The sequence below is a fragment of the Mytilus californianus genome, unplaced genomic scaffold (assembly GCF_021869535.1).
Source record: "Mytilus californianus isolate M0D057914Y unplaced genomic scaffold, xbMytCali1.0.p SCAF_7, whole genome shotgun sequence".
NCBI classification, from domain to species: domain Eukaryota; kingdom Metazoa; phylum Mollusca; class Bivalvia; order Mytilida; family Mytilidae; genus Mytilus; species Mytilus californianus.
Window position 1 is genome coordinate 88,860,467 of NW_026262723.1, and position 24,605 is coordinate 88,885,071.

A 24,605-nucleotide genomic window follows, 5' to 3' on the forward strand; every position below is an offset into this window, starting at 1 on the left:
TAGCAATATGATCAATAGACACAGTGACAAATTTAGATATCATAGCAACTTTTGACAAAATTGGAAAAATGACGTTATATTTTCAATTTTGACCATTTTATTATAAGGGAATGGGATGAGTTAAACTTGATGGTGGCATCTATCTATACATTGAAATACAACTCCAAAAGACGAAATTTAGCTTACAATCAAACAAGATATGTACAAAACAGTAGTGTAGAAAAAATAACACATGGACAGTACGAACTTACATCAAAACCGGGATGGGTATTTACTGAAACGACCTCTTAAGGCACACATTGTGCCAGACTACACCAAGTGTGCATGCCAATGATACAGACAAAATAATGCAGATAAGTTTAATTTGAAATAATTTTATTTATCATATTGCTCATACTGTAAATGTCACGCACAGGTTTATATAAACTGATACGTGCTGTAAATATTCATTGTTATTTCGACCCCTTACATTTCTCATTGTTTGGATTCAGTTGGTTAGAGTGGTTATCCAGGTCGGGTTTAGTTCCTGTTCCAGTATAACCAGGCTGATGTCCTTCATATTTAGTGCTGGTTGGATTACATTGGTCGGACTTGCTGTCGTTATTTACTTGGCTTTGACCTTTTTCAGACCTTTTCTTCTGTAAAAAAGAAGTCAGATTTCATATTATACCTTAATTTTTACCCTAAATTGTTAAATTAGCAAGCATCCTGTGAAGTTTCTAACCATCAACATAAATGCAGTTCAACAGTCAATGGAAATCTAGTCGTTCGCTTAAATAAAACTTTCATCACTTGAATTGCTGTACGACAAATTAACAAGATAATTATATTGAAAAATTGTAATTACAAAAATACCAAACTCCAGATTAAATTAAAAAAAGGAAAGTCCTTTAAAACTGACAAAACCAAACGTTTAACTATATTAAACAACGGAACGACTGGAAAGCAACTGACTTGGTACAGACATTTTCCGAAATTATGGAAGTAACAAACGGATTCTTGTCATTTAAACCTCTATTGATTTCCGGTGTTTTGAATTCTATTTATATTTTGTAAACATTTAATTTCAAGTTACAATAAATTTAGTTTCAAGTTACAATAAATAATGTCATAACACACCATCATAAACCATATGTTACGTTTATCGGTCGCTTATATTGCATACGACATAGTTGAGTAATTCCTTTCTCTGAAAATTGCGTTGTAATATTCTATTTTTGTCGTGTCAGTTTCGTACTCGAATTGCTCCCAAGCTATTGAAAAGAAATTTGTTCCACAGAACATTTTGACTCACATACATTTTCTTCGGAGACTGCCTGTATGAAGTCAACAATATGGCAGTTGTTTTTCACTTGTTCCGTTGATTGATAGAGTTTGATTTTGTCAGTTTTTGTGGACTTTCCTTTTGGAATTTGACTTGGAGTTTATACTTTTTTTTGTTATACTTTTATACATGACATGACAAATTTTGTGTCAGACATTTGGACTAACATGGTAAGAACATATGTCAGACATTTAAAGTTTTATTCGTCAATTGATTTGGACTGATACTTTTCAAGATCTCTGCTGAGTGTACGAATATAGTAGGTCTCTTGTACAAGGCATACAATGAAGAAATTTTTTTGATATAGTTATGTTAAGGTATGTAATCTGATTCAAAGTAATTTCACACCGTATTAAATTCTGAGACCATTTTCATAGATTTATAGTTTATATACACAAATTTACTTGATAGTTGTACATAACAGATTTCTGTTTTCTGTTGTTTTTCTTGTTAAAGAACTTGTGAGATAATTTTGTATGCTTTGGAAGAAAATTAGCGTGCCAACTTGTCCGGGAACACAGTTACCGTCCCTTGATTTTCGTTTTCCACAAATATAGTCTCTAGTGTGGACAGTGTGTTACTTGCCATTTTTTTTATACCTCTTCCAAATGTATTTCTTCATGTTTTATGACTCGAATAGCAAGCAGGGGGATGAAATTACACTGTAAAAAAATTGGGTCATGAATTAAAAAGTAAAGTAGTGATTTGGTCCAGCTGAAACAGGTTAAAAATTAGCACTTTGGAAGCTGTCAAAAGATTTCAAGACCCCTTAACATGAAATTGTCCATATTTTGAGTTAGAGCCGATGAAGTTTTCTATAATTTTGATATAATTTGTCCCAAAAATAGTACAACACACTGTAAAAATATTATTGAGAAAGCGCAGGTGGGAATTTTTTTTATTTTCATTTATTGTCTAAAAGAAAAGCACTACGAAATAACTGTGTACTCGGACCTAAGAGGTGAAATCAGTAAATATAGAATCTGTACTTTGGCAACTTCCCTGAATGATTTAATGGTGCCAATTTGTCAAATAGCATGAAACTAAAGGATTTAATCTTTTATTTGATAGAAATTCTGTAAATAATGACCCATTTTGGCATTATATGGTCATAATAAGCATATCAAAGATTTTTCAATTTTGATTCATAGGTGGCATTCTGACTTTCTATGTGACAGATTTTCATGTGTCAATATTTGTGTTTCTATGCTTTAATCCAGTTGTATTACTTATTTGTTAACTCTGAATCTACAGAAAAGAAGATTATCTCAGACAATATGTGCAAAATGTGTTGTATAAATGACCCTCGTCTAACGCCCTGTTTGAATCAAGTTAAATGTGAGGAGCTTGGTACATAAAAGTTGAAGTCCATAATAAAGATTTCACTAAATTTGTATAAAAAGCACTTTACAATATCTTTTGTACCTGTTTCATTTCACATAATATCTTTCTTTTCTTCTGTAGAATAGCAAGTGGTTCAATATAAGCCTATTGAGACTAAAATTGCATGCAAGTTTTCACTAAAAAGTGAAAAATCTTTGTATCAGACCATACTGTCTGCAAAACAAGTTGAATGCAAGAGTCATTTTGTGCTCAGATTTATTGTATCATGTAACCTGAGTATAGAAATTATAAAAAAATAAAAAAAGACACAAATTTTTATTTCCTATAGCTTCAGTATGCATTTTTGAATGTAAATGTGTGCTAGGTCTAAATTCACCCTAAATTATTTTCAGTCCTACTTGGCTTAAGACCCTTTTATACTAATATGGTATGCTATTTGTAATTTTTCTTTCCATTTAAAGTACATTAAATACATATATAAGGATTATTTATACCCAAAAAACTTCACAAATTTAAAATTGCTGGAAAATATTACATCTTCATGTAAGGCCCCCCTTCATTGGAAAAACTCCATTTTTTGGCACAAGCTCATATAAATTTGACTTTTGAAAAATTGTGATAAGTCTGATAAATCAAATGAGAATTCTATTGCTTTTAATACATGATATATTATATATTAAGGCATTTAAAAAGTAATTTTTTGCAATATTTTAATTTTTAAAGCCCCAAATGTTGATAGTTGATTTTTTTCAATTTAAACGTCAAAATTTAACTAGCAAAGTTGAATATATAAATTATCATATTGTCTATAATATATATTCTATTGCCATGAAACTTTGTCAGCAGTCTTATAATATATTACGCTTTAGTCATACCAAGTTTTATTAAGATTGGTCAGGTTTTTCTATCCTATTAGGTCCGGGAACACAGTTATCGTTCCTTGATTTTCGTTGTCCACAAATATAGTCCCTAGTGTGGACAGTGTGTTACTTGCCATTTTTTTTTATACCTTTTCCAAATGTATTTCTTCATGTTTTATGCCTCAAATAGCAAGTTGGGGGATGAAATTACACTGTAAAAAAATTTGGGTCTTGAACTTTAAAGTAAAGTAGTGATTTGGTCCAGCTGAAACAGGTTAAAAATTAGCACTTTGGAAGCTGTCAAAAGATTTCAAGACCCCCTTAACATAAAATTGTCCATATTTTGAGTTAGAGCCGATGAAGTTTTCTATAATTTTGATATAATTTGTCCTAAAAGTAGTACAACACACTGTAAAAATATTATTGAGAAAGCGCAGGTGGGATTTTTTTTATTTTCATTTATTGTCTAAAAGAAATGCACTACGAAATAAGCCTAGTGCTAATCAATGTGGAATAGTCGGTCGTACTATCTGACAGCTATATATATATATATATATACATATATATATATATATATATATATATATATATATATATATATAACAAGTCTAAAAGGGTACAACATCACCAAAAAATGACAATAAACGAACAAATGTAACTATAAATATACGGATAACAGATATCCTTCATCAGTATGAGCACGATGTAAAATGAATCAGATCAATCTATTCTGATTATTAAACTATAGCAATCTTGAATTCTATACAATAAAAAAAGTGAAACAGATTCACCCGAACATCATATGTAGAGACGCTAATAAATTTTTTAAATTTCCAAAAAACGACTCAAAGACATGCCTAAAATGAAAATAGTAATTAGAGATATGAACTGGCACAACTCTAAAATTCCAAAATGACGTCAGTTAAGATGTTACAACAACTGCGTGTAAATACATTCCCAAAAAAAACAGCACTGATCAATATAAGCTGGTAAAATATGTCAAACAGAGGCTGTCCTTAGCTTTCTTATCCAAAACCTTTCCCGAGCAAGTCTGTCGGCTCTTGACCAACCCTCGTTGACCACAACTGCGTGTAAATACATTCCCGAAAGGGCCGAAAGACCACAACGAGGGTTGGTCAAGGGCCGAAAGACTTGCTCGGGAAAGGTTTTGGATAAGAAAGCTAAGGACAGTTTCCCCAGAGGGCATAAATGAAAAAACATAGAATGAGTCACTCACTTTCCCTACCATCACTCATTTTCCTGACATCATTTGTTTCCAGTTACTCCGGCTTCCTTACTTGACTCTTACAGTTTTAAGGATTCTTTTGGAATTTTTTGAATTTTACTTGTTTAAATACCAGGTTTCTTTTGCATTTGGTAGGGATGTACAAGTACACATCCACATCCAATTTTTTAACCTTAGCCCAAATTTACTATTATTTTTTCTTTTCATTTTAAAACTGCTATTTATTTGGGATGATAAGTACGCAGCCTCTGTTTGACATATTTTACCAGCTTATATCGATCAGTGCTGTTTTTTTTTTGGGAATGTATTTACACGCAGTTGTTGTAACACCTTAACTGACGTCATTTTGGAATTTTAGAGTTGTGCCAGTTCATATCTCTAATTACTATTTTCATTTTAGGCATGTCTTTGAGTCGTTTTATGGAAATTTTAAAAATTTATTAGTTTCTCTACATATGATGTTCGGGTGAATCTGTTTCACTTTTTTTATTGTATAGAATTCACGATTGCTATAGTTTAATAATCAGTATAGATTGATCTGATTCATTTTACATCGTGCTCATACTGATGAAGGATATCTGTTATCCGAAATATTTATAGTTACATTTGTTCGTTTATTGTAATTTTTTGGTGATGTTGTACCATTTTAGACTGGTTTTATATATATATATATATATATATATATATAGATAAGGGCATTCGATTGGGCCGTTAACATTTCTTTGCATCAATTTTGACATCTAATTTGTAAGAGGTTGATTTTAGAAATATATTTTATATTTCAAAAATGCATGGATTAATATCTAGAAAATTACATGTCAATTCGATCTTTTTTTCAAGGAGAAACGAAATCTGATGAAACACATGTCAGAAAAGATATGCAGCTAGACGACATTATATAAATATGTAATACAAAAAAGAAATGTTGCATGTTGAAATATCTACGAAAACATTGATAACAACAACCAAGACAAAAATACATATGCAAATTTAATCCAAAACAAAAAGCATCGCGTAAATATAAAAAAAACTAGTATTTTCGGTCATTTATTTTTGAAATCTCTTTGTGTATACAATATCTTTTTGTGAAAATATTAACATAAACATTAGAATATGACTGTTTTATTAGGATTTGAGATCAATTGAATTTTCCCTTTTACAAATGCCTCTCCTAAATCTGAAATCTATTTAAAAAAAATTGTTCAGACAGTGAAGTTTTAGTCATCTTGCTTTGGACGTTTTGTGTTTTTTTTTAACAGTGACAAATTCCGAAATCGACCAATAGATATGCTAGTGTAAACTTTTTTTCGGATCTTTTTTTAAATCCTTTTATGTGCTACCCTATCCACTACCTCCGTAAAAATTATTGCAGTTACCTCTCCCTATGCCATTTCCATCAAAGATTAAAGATTGACACAAAGTCAATGAAATGATAACAATACTTTGAGCATTCATGAAGTAGTATTATTTGCTATTTCAAAGAGAATATAATCACTGTGTCTAAACTACCCCGGCAAAAATTGTTTGGACTCGATGGTATCTAATATCCGGCACGGTGACGGAACATCAATAGACAGAGAAAAGGTACTTTTCTGTTTATTTATTTGTTATTCTTATGATATCGAAGAATATTTATACATATATAACTGTTTTCTATTGTGAGATATAATATTTTCTACAACCGTTCTAGATTAACAGAGAAATAAGTAAAAATGCACGTCAAAATGACGAATTGAACGAACCTTGCCTCGAATTTGTTTAATTTCTCCTTAAATTGTTCACATGGTACGGAAAGAAAGGTACGGAAATAAAGATATTGACATGGAGATTGCAAAACTAGTCACTATGAGCACCTCAATACTTGTATTTCTGCGTGTGGAACGAAAGAAATAGGTCATGTCAAAATGGAAGCACCCGGTTTTGTCAATGTGTACAACCCGGTTTTGTTCTAGATTTCACAAGGCAGAACCCGGTTTTGTCAAAGAAAAAAAATGCATAATCGCATAACATAATTGAACTTCAGCAATTAAAAGGAGTTTGGTGGCTGGTTGGAAAACGAGTTCTTACTGAGGACAACCTGTTATTTATTTGAATCTGTAAACACTTGAATTCCTACTTTATTGGAACAATTTTGCTTTGCATTAAAAAAAAAAATACTGTAACTGCGAAATAGATAGAAATGAAGGTTAAACCGCAAATTGAGTTTTAAGCTCTCTATACGTTTTTTTTTTTATATGAATTATGTAAATTTTAGTGTTTACACTTAAAATTAGAGTTTATGGTCTTAAAAATTGAAAGACGCACATTTGATATGTGATTTTCTTGCACAACAGGATGGTTATCTTTATAAGTAATCCAATCTACCTAGGGGTGTAATATTTCCTATGATCGTTTAAAATAAATCTTCTTAAGGCTAAATGTTCATTATAAGGCATGATAATCAAACAAATGTATATATGCTTGCAGAATCGCCATAGAAAATGAATGTTTATGGTGAGAAAAGGATTACAATAATCATGCATTAAAATCAAATCTATCTATCCCTAATTGTAACTATAATACTTAGTACAAATTAGTATTATAATAGTCTCAGGCCATCGAGAAAATGCAATAATGATGAGTTTATTAATAGTTGTATAAATAAACGGTTCTGTTATCTCTCCATTGTGTTATGATTATCGTACATTGACGTTGGTCAATATATTATTGACAATATATAGGGACGGATTCAGGGTTTTTCAAAGTGGGCGTAATTCAAACAGCTTACATACCGCAGAGCGTAGCGAAGCGAACAATGTTTTGGAAGAACGAATTATGCTAAAAAAAAATCGTAAAAAAAAGATTTAATTTTTTTGGGCCATCAAAGGTGGGGAGGGGGCGTGTGACCTGTACGCCGCCTGGATTCGCCACTGATGTTATATAACTAAATCGTATACCAACTTTATATAAATTGTAACTTGGATGGAGAGTTGTCCCATTGGCACTCATACCACATCTTCGTATATCTATTGAAATTTTATAAGAAATAAGAAAGCAGGGACACCCACGAAATTGGATGTATGTGAGTAGGATTGTCATGTTTATTCTAAAAATTCACATTGATATTTTGGAATTGTCGGCATGCGAGACCAAGGGATGCAAATTCGTGGCGGCTTGGACTCTTTGTATGAAGCTTCATATGTCAGAAGTTAGAAGGCTTGACTGCAACATACCTCGCACACATATCTTTTATGTAACGACAGAGGCAGATTTAGAGGGTTTTCCAGGGAAGCCCTCCCCCCCCCCCCCCCCGCCCTTTTGTGGGAAAAATTTGGTTGATTATTTAGGGAATCATTAAACCTAACGTATGGCGCACATGACTATTTATGTGACCTTGAACTTATTTTCTTGATTAATTGGTAAATGTTAAGTTTTTTTTTTTTGGTTGGTTTTAATGATTGTAATGTGTTCATGTCCGTCTGGCAGGTTTCATCAGACCTTGACTTTTTTATGGTTCTATGAACAATGTTAATCTTATAAGATACTTTTATTAAATTATTTATCTTACAGACCTTCAAAATAATTTCGATAACGATCATTCCAGCAGTCGCGACATGTCAGTGCGTACAGTCACTCCTGTAAAAATAATACGTAGTATTTATTTTTGTAAAAAAAAAACGCAATTGAAGTTGTTTTGCCATGTCTGATTTGTTTATCTCGTTCGTGTAAGCCTTAATTATGAAATGTTAGACTTTTTTTTAATTCAAGAACGGTTCAATCTTGTTTGGAATTCTTGGTTGGTTTTAGCTCACCTGACCCCAAGGGAAAAGTGAGCTTTTTTCATCATTTTGCCCCCGTCGTCCGCCGTATTCCGTTAATTTTTTACATAGTCTTCTCCTCTGAAATTACTGGGCTACAATACATTTAACAAAGCTTATCCACAATCTCATGTCGGTTTTAAAAGGTCTAACGAACTTATGTTTAACTGTTTTTCATCATCATTGGGGTATCTAGTTTAAAAAGTTTTTGATGACCCCCGCTTGTCAACAAAGATGGCCGACATGGCTTAAAATAGAACATAGGGGGATGCAAGTTTTGTCTATTATTTGAAAACAGCTATAGATAGAGAAAATTTAACAGGGGCAGATATGTTCATAATGTTGAGCTCTACCTTCTGTCCATACACATCAAAACTCTCACACGAATTCTTATAGAAGTTAATGTCCTTGAATGGCAAATTTCTCCTTTTTTCCATTTCTGTCTATTATCTTGAAATATATAAAAGTTATATAGCAAAAATGATCAGCAAGACAATATATACGAATAAGTCGACTTGGTCGATATCCTTGTAAGAATTATTGACCTTTAATTACGATTTTTACCATTTCTTTGCGTTTTTGCCAATTATCTTACAAAAATCTTCTCCTCTTTAACAATTTAATTAAACTTGGCCACACGCTTTATTGAGGTATCTGGTTTGAAAACGCACATGATCAGCCATTTGTAAATTTATTTTTTTGTTTCAGGGTACCAGTGTTAACGTTGTTTATTCAGAAAATAAACAAAACAGTGTTCTATACATAGACAAAACCGGGTCATTGTGTAGTAAACAACATTGACAAAACCGGGTGCTTCCATTTTGACATGACCTATTTCTTTTGTTCCATACGCAGAAATACAAGGATTGAGGTGCTCAAAGTGACTAGTTTTGCAATCTCCATGTCAATATCTTTCTTTCTGTACCTTTCTTTCCGTACCATGTGAACAATTTAAGGAGAAATTAAACAAATTCGAGGCAAGGTTCACTCAATTCGTCATTTTGACGTGCATTTTTACTTATTTCTCCGTTAATCTAGAACGGTTGTAGAAAATATTACATCTCACAATAGAAAATAGTTATATATGTATATATATTCTTCGATATCATAAGAATAACAAATAAATAAACAGAAAACTACCTTTTTTCTGTCTATTGATGTTCCGTCACCGTGCCGGATATTAGATACCATCGAGTCCAAACATTTTTTGCCGGGGTAGTTTAGACACAGTGATAATATTAAATAACCTTTTCCAATAAAGATGACAAACAACAAACTTCAGGACAAACACATTTGAGGTAATATTTATATCTATTTTCAAATGCAGTGATCTAGCGAAGTCCTTTCCTGGGATGTTCATTTCTAATTTGAAATAGTTAAAAATATTCATATCATTTTATATATATATACTCATATTGGTAAGAGAGTATTAATAGACAGAGTTTATTTACATACAGTTTCTCAGTTTTTGACTGATGGATATTAAGTGTACAATGACAAGTCTTATACATATTTCTCCCATCGTGAATCTATAAAACCCTTTATAGTGGTCTAAACTTAAAGGAACGTGAAAAGGAAATGAAATCTTTATTCTGCAGTATAATTTCCTAAAAGTTATTCAAGAGTGAGGTTAAAAGTAAAAGTTTTCCCTTTTTGACTAATACACTTTTATAAAAAAGTGGAAAAAAAGAAGCAAATCATTAAACTGCAGACTAATTTCCTAAGGTTTTTCAAGGGCGACAGTGAAAGTAATGTTGTCCTCTTTTTAACTGATAAAAATTCAGTGTAAAAATGACACAACCACATTACGTTTCATAGTCTAATTAATTCCATCAATATAAGATAAAAATTTGTTTTAACGTTTGATAAAAGTGGAATAGAAACCAAATCTTTAAATTGCAGTCCATTTCTTAAAAGCTATTCACGGCCTAGGGTGAAAGTGAAAGTAAAACTGTGTTTTCCCGGTTTTAAACTGATACGTCATCCAGCTTTAAATGTATGTGTACATTGAAAACGAACAATGATATAAGTTGTTCAAGACATAAAAAACGATAAACAGTATACATAATGAGAACAAAAACAACTGTGAAACAGATTTATTACGCAGCAACTACAGACATAAACAGTTATGGACACTCAGGGCTTTGAACAGTTGCATAAGTCATCATTTACAATGTACACATAAAGTTTTGAAGTCAAATGGACAGGGGAGGGGAGGGGGAAGGGAGCGGAAGAAGGTGCAAATAACGTCGTGTTTTGTCATATGTAAATTAAAATCCCGATGAAAATTCAATTTGGATGACAAGTTATGAATTTGAGACTACAAGTAAAATATATCCGTAAGTGTATATCTTATATTTCATGAAGGTCAACAAAGTCATGATGACAACCGCTAAAGACTTACGAGAAAAAAAAACTTCACCGTTATGATTTAGAATCTTTGCTTCAGAAGTTTCGTTATAAGCAGAAGCACTTTATCAAGAAAATTCTAATAGAAAACAAAACCTCTGGATATCGTATTAACTGGGAGATATAATTACTTCGATTCCTCAGTGTTTCCCATCAATGACAAAAAGTATGATATTCGTTTTCTAATGGTCACTTTTGCATTTTTTAGTAATTGCATGACTCTTCCTACGGTATGTTTGCGATATGACAGATCGTTTTATTTTGATGTTCACTCTTTTACCTTAAAAATTTGCCGCAGTCTTAATGAGTCAAATTTATGGTTATAATACTTTAAAATTGGTCTGTTACAATGGTGTTATGTCTTAATTTCATGGATATAAGTTTACTGTCGTAGATCCCACTTGTCTGTGTTTATTACCTTAGTGACGTACCCACTCTCGCTCTTTTAGAGCGCATGCGAATTCCGCAATATTTGCTTTAACTCGATTTGCCTTAATCGATATATGAGATCTAAACATTGAAAAACTACTATTGCCTTTTATTATTGACATGTTCTGGGTCTGTCCCTTAGTACTGTCTGTTATGATCTGTCTTTGTTTATTCCCTCCATTGACACGTTCTTGGTCTTGACACTTACTACTGTCTGTTTCTTAAAAAAAAATACGAGTATTGACATGTTCCTTGTCTGGACAATTACTGCTGTCTATCTATATATTTTTAAAAACAAATTAAAAAAATAAACGAATAAACGAGGCGAAATGCTGCGGTATGGAAATCCTTCTTCTGCTATGCATACGTCAAACTTATATATAAGCCAGGTTTTCTGTGTCGATTATATTCAATTGTACATTTTTCTATATGGTTAACAGACACAGTGAAAACTATAGATATCATAGCAACTTTTGACAAAATTGGAAAAATGACTTTGTCTTCTCAATTTTAACCATTCTATTTACGGGAAATGGATGGTTAAACTCAGTTTGATTGTTGCATGATTACTAATATGATACATAACACAAAATCAAACAGGATATGTACAAAACAGACGGTAGTGTAGACTAAAGTAACACATGGGCAGTACGAACTCACATTAAAACAGGGCTGAGTATTTACTGAAACGACCTCTTAAGATAAATTAACTGTGTACCGCCATCTTGGATTGTAAAATAGCAGTACACAATCGGTCTAATTCTTTGCTTAAATCTGCAAATTCTGAGAAAGATTGACAAATAATATGTAAGACTGTTAATTTGAATAAAGAAAAATTTTCATTTTTTACTTGTAGCAATTAAACAAAATCGGTGACGCTATGTTGTCTTTTTATTTTCTTTAAGCATATTATAAAACCTATCTTCTAATATTTTATATCGAAATTCTATCTCATAGATTTTTTTGTATTTACAAAAAAGTGTTTTCTCATGAATAATCTTGCCAAAATTAGACAATTTTGCACGACTTGCAGCTTGAAAAATAGCACGGTGACCCATACTTTTTATTATATTTTGAAAAAAGTATGGTAAAATCTACATTTTGGCAAAGTATAAGAAAATTCTATACGAGGAAATATAAACCGATGATCCACTTTAGGCACACAAATTGTTAGGCTAAACTAACTTAGCATGGCGGTGATGTTTTCACACAGAATCAGACAGAAAAGTTTAATTTTAAATAATTTAATTGTTCATTTTGTTCATACAGTAAATGTCTCGCACACACGCACACACACACATATATATATATATATAATAATACGTGCTTTAAATATTCATTGTTATTTCGATCCCTTAAATACCTGATTGTTTGGATTCAGTTGGTTGGAGTGGTTGTCCTGGTCGGGCTTAGTTCCGGTTCCAGTATAACCAGACTGATGTCCTTCATATTTAGTGCTGGTTGGATTATACTGGTCAGACTTGTTGTCGTTACTAGCTTGGCCTTGACCTTTTCCAGACATTTTTCTTCTGTAAAAAACGAGTCAGATTTCATACAAGACTGTAGTATGCACAGTTACCCCGAATTTTTAAATAAACAGAAAATAGAAAAAAATAATGTTTTACTACTAAAACGTGAACGTTAAGTTAAAGCATCAAGTGCAGCTTCAACTCATCAACATTAATCATTGCAATTCAACAGGCAATATGGAATTCCAGTCATTTGCTTTAATAAATTTTCACCGCTTAAATTATGAATTATTGTACGACTGATTAACACAATTATATTGAAAATATGCATATAACATATTAATTTTCTAATCATTTTAACCTCTATTTGTTTTTTGTGTAATGATTTTGTCTTGTATTTTGTAAACATTTATTTATAAGTTACTTTAAATAATGCCATAATACATTAATTTAAAGCGCGTTTTACGTTTATCGATCGCTAATATTTCATAAGAGATGGTTAGGTAATTCCATTTTCGGAATATTGTGTTGTTTGTTATGATTTTTTTTTGAAGTTTCGTACTTTGACTGTTTCAAATTTATAAAACATGACATTTGGACTGACAAAGTCTGAGAATTTGTCGGTCCAATTCTTTAATTGTATAAAATAATTCATTACATATATAATAATAACATATGTCAGACATTTCAAAAGTTTATCAGTCAGATGATTCGGAATGAAACTTTATAAAAACTCTGCTCTTAGAATACTGTACGTCTCTAGTAGGAGAACAAATCTATTTGATTTAGTTATGTAACGAAAACCAAATGTTAGTCTGTAATCCAAGTTATTCTACACAATGTTAGATTCTGAGCCTTTTTCATAGATATATCTTTTAAGATGAGCTTCTTGTGTAATTGAATAATACAAATATGCTTAATAGTTGTACATACCCGATTTATGTTTCCGGTCAAAAAAGTGATGAGAGATTTCTGTTGCTTTGTAAAAAAGTTAGTGTGCCAACTGGCGCAGTGCGACGTAGATCAATCAGTCATATGCTTTTATAGTCGGGTCGTACTTTCTGGAAAATATATATAAATAACGGCATTCGATTGGACCGTTAATATTTCTTTGCATCAAATTTGACATCTACTTTGATAGAGGTTGATTTTACCAACTGTTTCATTTTTCAGAAAAAAAGCATATATCAAAATAAAAAAAAATACATGTCTATGATGGTTTATAAAACTGTAACTTACCTGTACTATATTGGATTCCTCCGGTAAAACTGTAACGGGAGTGAAGTTTCCTTCTGGCTTCGCTATCTTCCCGTTGTCTAACCCAAGTTCTGGGATATTGGACAAACTACGATATAAACAGAATGTTTATTTGAATAAATACATGGTTGAAATATACAAGTCATACAATAATGACATATAAAAAGATACAAAAGTACGGTGGTAGCTAGTCTACATGTTGCCTAAAATGTACGAGCCAAAGTATGAGCGTCTGCTCATTTCAAATCCTCTCGTAGACTGCCCAAAGACCCGGTGAGTGACGTCATACTTATAGTTCCTAGGGACAACGAGCCCGGCCGGGCCGGATGTCAGGCACGTGCAAGAGGCAGGAAGTCCCGACAAGAATAATTACATGGCCGGTCTCGGAAGAAAGAGTTACGGAACTATAAATAATACTAACATTAACCAATTTCCCCAAATAAATAAAATAAATAACAAGTAAACAAAGTGACCACTATTTCAAAACAATAAAACAGTTTTATTTGTAACTTTTCGGAACTTTTGTCTAAACATTTTCAATGTCTAAAAATAACATAGTTTCATAAATGTAGAAAGAAGAAGAGATAAACGAAGGGTTTTCATAGGTCTACGGTGACAAACAGGCTGCATAAAATTCCTACTGATGTAGTCAACATGGCAGAGTCTAGAAACATGTCTTTACACAGCCTGAAATTTTCAGACATCCTATATATTTAATATTACTAAATCGGAAAATTTAAATGCAATTACATATCATTTTAAAGAAAATTCATCAACTTTTTGACGATATTCTATAAATTTATACTTCTACTGCCTCTGTGCGATATATCTAAATTTCAAATATGTATTATTTTACGATAATCAGATACTGATTTAGATGCTCTAATTGGACATATAATTTCATAAAAATCTTCAATATCGATCATGCTTTACATATCATATTTGTTTTTCGTTCATTATTTTGTACATAAATCACGCCGTTAGTTTTCTCGTTTAAATTGTTTTACATTTGTCTTTTCGGGGCCTTTTATAGCTGACTATGCGGTATGGGTTTTGCTCATTATTGAAGACCGTACGGTGACATATAGTTGTTAATTTCTATGGCATTTGGTCTCTTGTGGCGATTTGTCTCTTTCGCAATCATAACACATCTTCTTATTTTTATATTTACGTATCTCTTATATCTGTTAGTACATGACGTCGAAACATATCTGTGTTAATGAATACTTGTATTTCGCTGAACTGTAGTATACATAATTGTTTAGAGGCCAGCTGAAGCACGCCTTCGGGTGCGGGATTTCTCTGGCAGCTTTGAAGACCCATTGGTGGCCTTCGGCTGTTTTGTACCCTTTGGTCGGGTTGTTGTCTCTATGACACATTCCCCGTTGCCATTCCCTATTCTATTGCATACTGTTTCTTACATTATACATCTAGTTACATGCATGAACTCAAAATGTAGTTTAAGAAAAAAAATGGATAAATGTTGAAACTACAACAGGCGACAACTGTTGACACAAATGGAAAAATTACTTTGTATTTTCAATCTAACCATTCCATTTTACGGGAAATAAAATAACGGGTTTTGACATGGCAAACCTTCTACTAATATGACAGTTGTCAAAACAACTTCAAAAGACGAAATCTAGCACACCATCAAACAGGATACGTTCAAAACAGACGGTAGTGTAGACTGAAGTAGCACTTGGGTAGTAAGAACTCTCATCAAAACAGGAAGGGATATTTACTGAAACAACCTTTTTTAGGCACCCATATTGCCAAGCTACACTAAGTTTTCATGGCATTGATGTTTTACACAAAGAAACAGGTAGATAAGTTGAATTGAAAATAATTTAATTTATCAAGTTGCTGAAACAGTAAATGTCCCGCACAAGTTCATATAAACAGATGCGTCTAAATGTTCATTGTTATTTCTTTCCCTCATATTCCTGATTGTTTGGATTCATTTGGTTGAAGTGGTTTTCCAGGTCTGGCTTAGTTCCTGTTCCAGTATAAGCAGACTGATGTCCTTCATATTCAATGCTGGTTGGATTACACTAGTCAGAATTGTTGTCGTTACTTGATTGGCCTTCACCATTTCTAGCTTGGCATTCACCTTTTCCAGATTAGCCTTCCCCTTTTCCAGCTTGGCCTTCACCTTTTCCAGACATTTGTCGTCTGTCAAAAAATGATTCAAATTTCATATTCGAGCTTAGTAGGCACTGTATCCCCGAATTTTCAAATAAACACGAAATATATAATCAATGTTTTGCTACTGAAATTAACGTTAAATTAAAGCATCCAGTGCAGATTCCGATTATCAATACAATTCAGTGCAATTCAACAAACAGCATAGACATCCAGTCATTCGCTTTAATAAATTGGCATCTCTTAAACATGTACTTTTACTGTACGACAAGTTAACACAGCTATATTGAAAATATGCAAATAACATATTGATTTTCTAATCATCTTGACGTCTACTGCTTTGTTGTTGTTGTACTTTCGTACTTTGACTGTTCCAGATTTATTGAAACAGTACATTTGGACTGATAAAATCTCACAATTAATCAGTCCTATTCACTATTTTTTTGTTGTTTAAAAATTCACTAATTTTTGTCATACCTTCAGACGGACATGATAACACCATATGCCAGACATTTCAAAAAGTTTATCCGTCAAATGATTCTATCAGAACTCTGCTCTTAGAATATTTTACGTCTCTTGTACAAGGCATAGCTTTTTGATCTAATTATGCGAAGATACCTAAATGTTAGTCTGTTATCCAAGTTATTCTAAATAAAGTTAAAATCTGAGACTTTTTTTTATAGATAAATCTTTTAAGACGAGCTTATTATTGTGTAGATAAATAATAAAGGGTAGTAAATAGATGTACATACCCGATTTCTGTTTTCCGGTTCAAAAAGTGATGAGAGATTTCTGTATACTTTGTAAGTAAGAAAGTGTACCAACTTGCGCAGTGCGATGCAAATCAATCTGTAGTATGATTTTTATAGTCGGGTCTTAATATCTCGCAGCTATAAATGTATAACGGCATTCGATTGGACCGTTAACATTTTGTTGAATCAACTTTGACATCTAATTGGTTAGTTGATTTTAGCAATGTATTTCATAGACAACTTTTGATTAATATTACCACAACTTCCCTTTACAATATTTAATTCCTCCTTACAGAAATGACAAAGTTCTATTTGTAAACTTTTGGAAAGTTAGTCTTAAAATTTTAAATATCTAAACATAATACATTTTCATCAATAAAAGGCGGACGAAGGGTTGTCGTATGCTGAGATGGCAAGCGAGCTTCTTACAGTTCATACATAAATTCTTACATAAGAAGTCAGTATGGTATAGTCTCGACTCAGTTCCTTTAGCAGTCAAAATGAGTTGCTATTTATTACAAGTCTTTCAATTTGTTTTTCATTAGAACTTTGCTCTAACATCAATATCTGTGAAGTAAAGTTCATATCCCATTATAGTAACTTATAAATAAATGTTTCTGACATTATGAATCGAGTTACGTGCATGGATTCAAATTGAAGTTTAAGATAAAACAAAATGGATTAATGTTCAAACTACATCAGGCGACAGTCAAACTGATCAACGCAGCTGTTTGCCAAGATAGATTGATATGTTGTAGGAAATAAAATGCTGCAGGTTTAACGAGCTTCATGCATAACCACCCCTTATTCATCCTTAGCACATTATACAATTTTTGACCAGGCGACTTAAGGTAAAAGTACAGTAAATAGGCTGTCATGTATCAACAACATATCAAATTTAAAAAATATTATATGCATTGGTAATTGGAGATTTCAAGATTTCAAGACAAAATTAAGAAGGCTTTTAGTCGATTTTATGTGCTTCCTTTACAAATGTGCATCTATTTTTTAAAGAAATAATTCAGCAATATTTCAGAAAATAAAACAGGTAAATGCATTATTTTTTTCGATTTTCTGTTATAGTTCAACCTTATGTAAGTTCTTACTGTAAGTGAACTGCCAATATTAATTTTATGATAGTAAAAGATACAAAACAACTAAATATTTTGAGGAAATTAATGTTTAAAGTGTAAACTGAACCGTATGTATTTGTCGGAGTACACATAACTTTTGTATTCTTCCAATTTTAGAATCTTCGACTGATCATTACCTTAGTCTGGGAGAACCTTATTTTATTATCAGTTGTATTTTCTTTTGAACTAGCTTTCGGTGACTGCAAGTACTCATATATCGTGACTGTCTTTTGTCTTTATCTAATTTGCTGTTTGTTCTGTGCTTTGTGCCAATCTAATAGATCAAGTATCTTTTAACTATTTTGATTAGGTTGTTATAGTTTGCTATTAAACCAATGTCTCATGTTAGGTATAACAGAGCGCTTTATTATTATGTGCACTATACCTTAAAAGATATAGCCACATGCTTATTAATGTTTGCAATACTTCAAATTGGTCTGTTGTTACAGTGGTGTTTTGTCTTAATTTCCTGAATACATGTTTACTTTGTCAAAGACCCTACTTATCTGTTACGATCGGTCTTGGTTTATTAGCATTAAAACGAACCCAGTCTTGCTCCCTTTGGAGTTCATGCGAATCCCTCAATTAACTGACTACGGGTAACTTTGTTCTTTTTTGTTTGATTACTAGCATTGACATGTTCCTGGTCTTGATACTTTCTACTGACTGTATTATCTTTCTTGGAAAAATACCAGCATTGACATGTTCCTTGTCTGGACAATTACGTTTGTCTATTATGCTCTTTAAAGTAATCAATAAAAAAACGGAAAAAAATAGACAAAATGCGTCTTTTGGTATTTGGAAATCCTTAAACGGCTATGCATACATCAGACATTTGTATTCGATTATACAGTTTGCTAAATGATAAGTAGACACGGTAAAAACTCTAGATATCATAGCATTTGTTAACATATATGGAATAATGAATTTGTATTCTCAATTTTAATGATTCCATTTTACGGGAAAGGGATGAGTTAAACCAAGTTTGATTTACCATGCCTTCTTCTTATATGACAGTTCTCTAAACATTGAAAAACAACTTATTAAGACGAAATCTAGCACATGATCAAGCAGGATATATTGAAACAGACGGTAGTGTAGACTAAATTAGCACTTGGGCAGTAAAAACCCACATTTAAACTGGGACGGGTATTTACTCAAACAATCTCTTAAGGCTCACATATTGTTAGGCTACACTAACTTCGCATGGCAGTGATGTATTTCACACATAATCAGGCAGATACGTCTTATTTGAAATATTTTAATTGTTTATATATAATCAACTGATACGTGCTTTAAGTATTCATTTTTTTTCCGACCCCTTATATTCCTGATTGTTTGGATTCCGTTGGTTGGAGTGGTTTTCCAGGTCGGGCTTAGTTCCGGTTCCAGTATAACCAGACTGATGTCCTTCATATTTAGTGCTGGTTGGATTACACTGTTCAGACTTATTGTCGTTCCTTGCTTGGCCTTCACCTTTTCCGTTTTGGCCTTCACCTTTATCAGCTTGGCCTTCACCTTTTCCAGCTTGGACTTTACCTTTCCCAGCTTGGTCCTCACCTTTTCCAGACATTTTTCTGATTTAAAAAAGAAGACAGATTTCATATAAGAGCTTAGTAGGCACTGTTATCCCGAATTTTCAAATAAGCAGAAAATAGAAAATTCAATATTGTGCTTCTAAAATAAAGCATTCAGTGCAGCTTCCGACCATCAACACAAATCATTGCAATTCAACATTTAGTATGGAAATCCAGTCATTCGCTTTAATAAATTTTCGTCGCTTAAACTTTGATTTATTGTACGACAAGTTGCCACAATTATATTGAAAAAAAGGCAAATAACATATTGATTTTATAATCATCTTGACCTCTATTGTTTTCCTCTGTATTGAATATTACTGGTATTTTGTTAACATGTAATTATACTTTACTTTAAATAATGTCATAATACATTATGATAATGCACATGCTACGTGTATCGACGTTTATATTTCATTAGACATGGTTAGGTAATTCCATTTTCTGAAAATTGTATTGTTTATTATATTCTTTTTTGTGTAGCAGTTTCGTACTTTGACTGTTCCAGATGTCTTAAAACAGGACATTTGGACTGACATGGTCTCAAAATTTGTCAGTCCAATTTTTTTAATTTTATTAAATATTTCACTAATTAGTCACCTTTAGACTGACATGATAACGTTTATCAGTCAAATGATTCGGAAAAAGTAAAACAAAAATACCGAACTCCGAAGGAAATTAAAAAAAAGGGGATTGACACTTTAGGGCTCTGCTCTTAGAATATTTTACGTCGATTATACAAATGGTAGTCTGTAATCCAAATTATTCTACACTATATTAAATTCTGAGACTGTTTTCATAGATATATCTTTTAAAACGAGTTTATTGTGTAAATGAATAAAAAAAAGACATACTTGATAGTTGTACATACCCGATTTCTGTTTTACGGTTGAAAAAAGTATTGATAGATTTCTGTATGCTTTGTTAAGAAAGCTTTTGAGGCAACTAGCGCAGTGTAATGCGGATCAATCTGTAATATGCTTTTATGGTCGGGTCGTACTATCTGGAATGTATATATAGATAACAACATTCGGTTGGACCTTACACAATTCTTTGCATCAACTTTGACATCTAATCGGTAAGGGGTTGATTTTATCAAGGTGTATATAATTTTCTGAAAACGCATATATTAATATCTAGTTAACAACATGATAATGTTAGTTAATATTACCATAACTTACATATACTATATTGGATTTCTCCGTACACAAATGATAGTTCTATTTGTTATGTTTCGGAACGTTTGTCTGACATTGTTTAGATATATTCCTACATAAGAAGTAAAAAAGGCATAATATAGAAACATATTCTTACGCAGGCATAAAAAGTTGCTATTTATTACAGATCTTTCAATTTGTTTTTCATTAGAACTTTGCACCAACATCAGTAACTTTGATGTTATGAAGTTCATATTCCTTTCAAGCTCGTCTGATGATAGGTGTCATGCAGAAATTCTGAAAAAAGGGAAACTCCTCATACATTATACTCGAAACATTCATCTTATTCCTTTCGCAGATTTGGAAAATTACTAAATAACACAAAATAATGTGCACTCCATGTTCGTACCTTAACCACATAAATCACAGACCTAAAACCTCTGTCGTGTTTGGTATATACTTTTATTTGTTGTAAATATTTATTTGTGTTTCAAAGTTCTACGTTAATTAGCGATAGAAAGAGGGAGTGTTTCGACAATAAAAAGTAAAAGGAACCGAACCATGTATGAATAATTGAAATTAAAAAAAAAGGAAGCATACGAAAATTCTAAAACAGCTAGTCATTTTCCTTTTGATAATTATTTTATTGTTTTAAATTATGTTCATCTCATTTAAGAAACCCATTTTGAAACGTTTATATTAATTTAACAGGATTGAATGATACGTGAACTGAAACGAAAACAAAAAATGTTGATTTAAACGGTTTACTGTCAAGGTCATTACTAGTGAACGAATAATCTTACGTAAAAGAGAGTCGAAAGATACCAAAGGGACATTCAAACTCATAAGTCGAAAATAAACTGAAAACGCCATTGCAAAAAAAAAAGACAAAAAGACAAACAACTGAACACAAAACACAACATAGAAATCAAAAGACTGAGCACCAAGAATAAAAAAAAAAACCGGGGGTGATCGGAAGGGTAAGCAGATCCTGTTCCACATGTAACACCTGTCGTGTTGTTGCTCCTTTAAAATATGCGCAATAACGGATTGGTAATTGACTCTTATCTAACCCTAAGACATCACCAAATTCACAAACTATCGATCATGTAAATTTTCTAACCCTGAAACCTGACCGAATGTGGAATATTGAAATTGAAACAAGTTGTTCATGACAAAGGACAGACAGGACTGTTACCGGTATAAACATCAAAGACATTCAAAAATTAAAAAGCACATAAAAAAACCCACTAAAAACTAAGGCAAGAGCAACACGACAACGTCCTATAGCGAGTGAAACCACCGTTTTATTGTTAACTGACACATATTCTCCTTTCCCTTAAAAACAGAATTGTGTTAGTGGACTTTTCTACTTGTAAGCACCCATAGTTAAACTTTTAAATTTATCCATTTTGCTTACACATGACATTCTCTTGTCTGACAAAAATTGTACTGACTAAGTTCGTTATTCTTTCAACCATTTTATTTTATTAATGCTTGTGGTCTTGTCATCAATAGAATTTCATAATTTATTTACTTTTAGCCATTAGCAATACCATATGTTATAGTATTTAAATTTGTGACAAAAATCAGGGTGGTGCTATATTTTTTTCCAGGTGTAAACACATTGAAAACAATGAATTTTTATTGTTGTTATTTTATAAATATTGTATGTCTCGGGGTTTGTGTGTGTGTAGATGGAACACTTAAGCTGCTTGAAAAGATCTCTTTTTCATGTTTCAAAATAAACGAATAAGGTGCGAAAATAGGCAAATGTGGCATTAAGTGTTACCCTTGACTTTCCGTCCTTCCGTCCGTCCGTACGTCTTTCCATCTGTCCGCCCGTCCGTCCGTCCTGCCGCCTTTACGTCCGTCTCATTTTCGTTTTTGCGCTCTTATTTAAGTTTGCCTCATGCAAATTTTACTCATACGCAATGCTAAGAACAACAACACGCAGACAGTGTTCGAATTTGGGCAGTGAGTCTTTTACTGTTCTAGAGTAATGCTCCTTTTTAACTCGGAAAGTTGCAAAGCTTGAGGGGGCATTCGTGTCCTCAGACACATTGTTCTTTTATTTAATTTTTTATTTGTTTATCTTTAAATAGATATCCACAGCTTATCAAGTCTTTATATCAATTGATACGATACATCATTAATAAAAATTATATTTACCAAGATTTCCAAGATTTAAAAATATGTGACAAGGGTTGGGTAAATGGTTTCGTAGAAGCTCACCGCTACCACAAAAAGATCCAAGTCCCAAGAAATTGTATGCACTTTGCATTCTTTATCTTTTTAAATCTTATTCAGGTTATTTTCTGTAGTTGTTGCCCGTTTATAGATAAGTTCATGTTGATACTTAGTTGTTTATCTACCTTGCTCGTATTTGTACTTCCGGTACACTGCTTTGTAGGACACTGGAATTTATTTGAAATATGACTACCAAAAAGCGTTAACATGATGAGGTATGAGTATCTATGTGAACTGCCAGAAAAGAAATCAGTCAAACGAAAGTTCTACTAAGCTGGATGACTTAATATGGCAATATGGAAATGATTAGAAGACATTAAAAGGATGTCCAGACAGAGAAAACGCCAGACCAATTTGTACATTATATGCTGTGAAAGGCCTGCGCATAATTTGAAGAACGTAAGCCAGAGATAGAAATATAGATGCTGTCTTGGGTAGTATGGAGGAAGACAGAATCTTTGATTCTACTACATCTTAGGCCATCAAGGGAGAATCAATGAGGACCAAAAAGTTAAACCAGTTTGCAAGAATACCAACACTTTCCATTTTCGACTCTGATTTGTCATTCCGGCACAATTCTGATTTCAGAATAGACCAAATGGGGTCAATTTTTACAAATTTATTACACATATTACTGTGAATAACTTCTTTATGAGACTTTATACTTCAGTTTTCAATATTAATTTTTATTATAGATAATACAGCTTATACCGCTGTTTTTATAAGAGATAAGTGGGAAAATGTGTCCGGGCGGACACAAATTGCTACTATAAAAAGTCCATGGTTACAAAATGTACTAGTGTTTTTAGGTCCATGTCAGTAAATAATGTCGACAGATAAATTTTCCTAGTTATTCTTGTCCATGTCCTGAATATTCCTAGGTAAAAATGTCCATCTCCTTTATTTTACTAGGACAGTTTTTTGTTCTGAAAGAAATCATATACATGTAAATAATGGGATGTGTTATTGTTATGTTTGAATGTTTTTGAACAGTTGTACATTAATCTTTCATTATTTTATTAAAAACTGGCAATCTCATTAACATGATAAAAACCAATAATTAGGTTTCGCTTCCATAGTGGTGATACTCTCCGTCAACATCGCATTTAACCAGATTGAAAATATGGGTGTTTTTATAATAATTAGGTCTTTCCACGAAAAAGTGGAAAGACCTTTTGATTTTGTTCTGAAAATTTTTTTTTTCTTGCATGGTATTTGTTGTTTCAAAAGATGAGGCTTAGATTTTTTGTAGATGATATCGAACAGTTTATACGCTTTTGAAACCAGGTTTAATCCACCATTTTTTTCATAGGGAAATGCCTGTACCAAGTCAGGAATATGACAGTTGTTTTCCATTCGTTTGATGTGTTTGAGCTTTTGATTTTGCCATGTTATAAAGGATTTTCCGTTTTGAATTTTCCTTGGAGTTCGGTATTTTTGTTATTTTACTTTTTTT

General features: G+C 32.2%; 3 long non-coding RNA genes across 5 annotated transcripts in view; all 3 read right to left on the bottom strand.

The window, feature by feature from the left end:
* Positions 1–358: 358 nt before the first annotated feature.
* LOC127708053 (uncharacterized) lies at positions 359–1,002 on the bottom strand. Of its 2 annotated transcripts, none has more exons than XR_007985137.1 (2): positions 966–1,002; positions 359–638 (listed from the first exon to the last, which is right to left on the bottom strand). It is a non-coding gene; the product is annotated as an uncharacterized LOC127708053 (long non-coding RNA). The 2 variants fall into 2 exon arrangements; XR_007985138.1 differs by having other exon boundaries at positions 955–1,002.
* Positions 1,003–12,637: 11,635 nt separating this feature from the next.
* The window catches only part of LOC127708052 (uncharacterized), a 28,722-nt gene continuing 16,754 nt past the window's right edge, over positions 12,638–24,605 (bottom strand). Inside the window, exons 1-2 of one of the 2 annotated variants that reach the window (XR_007985135.1) lie at positions 13,812–14,044; positions 12,638–12,938 (exon numbers count right to left, since the gene is read on the bottom strand). This is a non-coding gene — a long non-coding RNA (uncharacterized LOC127708052). Of the gene's footprint in view, positions 12,939–13,811; positions 14,045–24,605 lie in introns of those variants that run through there. The other variant, XR_007985136.1, reaches the window with a different exon arrangement.
* On the bottom strand, positions 15,970–17,112 carry LOC127708054 (uncharacterized). Its single transcript, XR_007985139.1, has 2 exons — positions 17,033–17,112; positions 15,970–16,310 (listed from the first exon to the last, which is right to left on the bottom strand). It is a non-coding gene; the product is annotated as an uncharacterized LOC127708054 (long non-coding RNA).